The 3617-nt window shown below is 46.4% G+C and overlaps 1 long non-coding RNA gene across 3 annotated transcripts in view; it reads right to left on the reverse strand.

Annotated features, from left to right (window-relative positions):
• The window catches only part of LOC113458079, a 216908-nt gene that overhangs the window by 63190 nt on the left and 150101 nt on the right, over window positions 1–3617 (reverse strand). For all 3 annotated transcript variants that reach the window (XR_003378514.1, XR_003378515.1, XR_003378516.1), the window contains exon 3: window positions 2621–3119. This is a non-coding gene — a long non-coding RNA (uncharacterized LOC113458079). The remainder of the gene's footprint in view (window positions 1–2620; window positions 3120–3617) is intronic.

Here is a 3617-nt window from a genome sequence, read left to right on the forward strand (position 1 = left end):
TATCAGCCCAAGAGGTGTGTGTGTGTGTGTGTGTGTGTGTGTGTGTGTGTGTGTGTGTATGTGTGTATGTGTGTATGTGTGTGCACATGTGTGAGTGTGTTTGTGGACATTATATGTAATAATAAGCAAATATGAAACCCCTTAAAACTTCTTTAATCACCCTTAGCATTATTTTCTTCCCTCCCTCTCCTTCTTTATTAACTCCCCAATTAAAGCCCCTCATTCCCATATTCCCCCTGTATTCTTCAAAACCCCTCTCTGATCCCTGCTTCCCATGGTCCATTTTTAGTTTCCCAGTTTCTGTGGTTCATTCTGGGTTGTAGGCTCACATCTGAATATTTGGAGCTAGGATCATGCAGACAAGAGAGAACATGCAGCATTAATTTTTTTGAGACAGGTTTTTTTTTTTTTTGTAGCTTTTGACCTTGTCCTGGAACTCAATCTGTAGACCAGGATGGCCTCAAACTCATAGGCCTGTCTTTGCCTCCCTAGTGCTGAGATTAAAGGTGTGTGTCGCTACCGCCCAGTGTGCGACATTTATTTTATATCTCCAACACAACTCCTGCTCAGCTATGGTTCAGGGAACGTTGTGGATGAAGGGGAGGAAAGAACTAGAAGACAGAAAGTCTGCTGTGAGATTGTGTTTCTTAGAAACAACAGGAAAGTTGCATACATGATAGTTCAACAATATGTCTGCCTAAACAACACCTCAACAACAATAATACCAAAAGCTATGCTAATTGTGGAAGGAGGAAATTTCTCTGGGTCCTATCCCAAACAAGACTACATGCAGTTGATTGCCAAAAAGAGAGACTTAGCCTGTTCCAGGGATGAGATTCCAATAGGTCATAGAGCTGTAGGGGTGGGGGAGAAAATGAAGAAGGAAGGGGGAACTGTGGTTAGTATGTAATGAATAAAAAAAATTTTAAAAAGGAAAACCAGGACAGTAAACTTTTCTCGTTAGTTTGCGAGGGCTTAACAAGTTTTCAGGATCAGAGTCCAAAGTCAACGAGCATTAGGTCTAATGAAACATGATCTGTGCCCTTCAGCACAGGGTCAACAAGGTTGAAAGAGTGAGGTTTGGAGCCGTGACCTGGGAGCACTCCACCTAAGAAGTCTAGCAGACCACAATGATCACCTGTTAACTCAATAGTCAATTTTCCGCCGGTATAATAACACAGGAGAACCCAAAATACACAATAGAGAAGCCAAAAATACTCTAAAAAGCAAAGCAAAAACTAAGTTGGACCAAGTGAAGAAAAAAGAGGAATAGAAGCTAAAGTGGGAGAGGAAGATGTAGTCACAGGTGAGGCTTTTGCATTAAATGCACAGTGGAATTTTCTGGGTGTTTGCTGGAGACAGACCCAACCTTTGACTAGACAGGAAGGTGATGAAATCAATAACACAAGATCTTCGGGACCCAAGGACTAAAGGGCCTCCAAGTCACTTTCCCTAGAAAAGTGGAAGACCTCGATGCACGGTACTGCGCCATTGAACCAAAGCTTCTCTGACAACACCCGTGCCTTCTCTGTGTCTGCCTGCTGAGCGCACCATTGAGCCAGAGGAAGACATTCTTTATGGTGCTCTTGCAAGAAGAAAACCTTTCTGGTTGCCTAGTGTGGTAGTTTGAATGGGATTGTCCCCTCTCCACTTATATGTTTGAATGCTGAGTCACTAGGGAAATGGAACTGTTTGAAAGGGTTAGAAGGATTAGATGTATCTTTTTTGAAGAAATTATAACTCTGGGAGTGTGTGTTTTAAAAGCCCATGTCAGGCCCAGGCTTGCTTTCCCTGCTTTCCTGCTAAGGCACCTGCCTAGGTGCCACCATGCTACCCACCACGATGATAATGAAACTGTAAGCAAGACTCCAATTAAATGCTTTGTCTTATAAGAGTTGCCTTGGTCACGGTGTCTTTCCACAGCAATGGAACATTGATGAAAACACCTAGTCATGTGTGTAGGGCAACGGCTGCAGCCGGGAACAAAGCCAGTGAAGCTGACCCATGGTGGCGGAGCCTGATGGGAGAGCCACCTGGACCTCTCAGCTGTAGAAACTTCTGTGAGGACTGCTGAGAACCCCCGAGTCCCTAGAGAAGTGATCCCAGCAGACAAGGGGACACTAGGTCTTGAGGGTCCATGGAGGGCCTCTTGTCCAGGGCGCATTTTGGGGCATAACCTCTTTGCTGAGTGGTTGGCTGTCTATCTGAGGGGACGGGGGAGGCTGGACCAAGAGGCCAAGGCACAGTGATGGGGGCTGCACGCAGAAGCTCAAGCAGACACATCAGAGTCTGCTCCCGAAACTTTAACAGGTTTTGCTTAAAGTGTTTTGGGATTTGAAAATGAGGGCTTTTCTGCCAGCCTTCAATTTCCTCTTGGAAGTTCTGCGAATGATGTTAAAGTACAGGCTGAAGAGAGGGAAACCATTCTCTTCTTTAATGCCCCCTTGCTCTTTAAAATTCCCCTGTTACAAATGGAATGAGCCCCCAGAAGCCACCTAAGGAGGAAGGATCCACAGGGAATGTGCCAGGAGGGCCCTGTTGCGTGCTTGGCTAAGCATTGCACTCTTCCCGAGTAGCCTGTTGAGGTCGATTCGCCTCAGCTATTGCCAAAACCACTTACCTTGACAGCCACTTCTGTGTCACGTGACCGGAGCCATCCTTATGAGGTGTTATACAGATATTCAGGCTCCAGGCTCCTTGCTCTTTGGCAGGCCAGCTGTCAGGAGGGATCCAGGAGAGGCTGAATTATGGCAGACTCTGTCTCCATTCCAGAACTTGTAGGATTGTGCTGGGGTCATTTCACGTATCTCTGCTGCAGATGGTGGTTTGTTGGTTCTTCTTTCTCTCATTTTAATTTTTGCTTCCTGCTTTCACACTAGGAAGGAAGTGGGTCAAACTGAGGCAGCCAGATGTTGGTGTGTTTGGTGCAATAGCCATGTCTCCAGCTGAATGAAGAAAAGCAGAAGCTGAGGCTTTGGGGCATGAGTTCATGTCCATCTTACGGTGGCAGTTTAGGACTTGGTGTGCAGTCAGAGCACAGAATTTCCTTAGACTAAGTCAGATAAGGTCTTCTGGATCTCCTGCCCTGGGTGCAAACTCTCCCGATGTCACTCCCTGAGCTGGAGGGGAAATGATGGAGAAGTGAAAAAAAGGAATAAGAGAAATGGGGAGGAGAAGATAGTCTGGAGATGTCCCGTCTGCTAACGCATAGAAGTCTGAACTGGACAGCCCTGTCTGCGTTATTATCATTATCCCCAAACAGTTGTTTCTCTGTGAGTGTGGTCCCTAAATCCATAATCGCATCCTATTCTTGATGTAATTCCTGGGCACTGCTGGTGTCAGAGCTTCCAGCTCCCTACCTGTTCCAGCAGTAACTGACCTGACCACAGTTTTCTTTATCTCTAACTGCCTCCTGCAGATAGCCCTGGTTTGTCTTCCCGTGTTCTAGGCAAAGTGAGAAGCCCCAATAGACTGTACCAGAGAACAAGAAGAGAGTTGACAGCACTCGGGAGGCAGAGGCAGGGGATCTCTGGAGTTCGAGACCAGCCTGGTCTACAAGAGCTAGTTCCAGGACAGGCTCCAAAGCTACAGAGAAACCCTGTCTCGAAAAACCAAAA

This window comes from Microtus ochrogaster, unplaced genomic scaffold, assembly GCF_000317375.1.
Source record: "Microtus ochrogaster isolate Prairie Vole_2 unplaced genomic scaffold, MicOch1.0 UNK2, whole genome shotgun sequence".
NCBI classification, from domain to species: Eukaryota; Metazoa; Chordata; class Mammalia; order Rodentia; family Cricetidae; genus Microtus; species Microtus ochrogaster.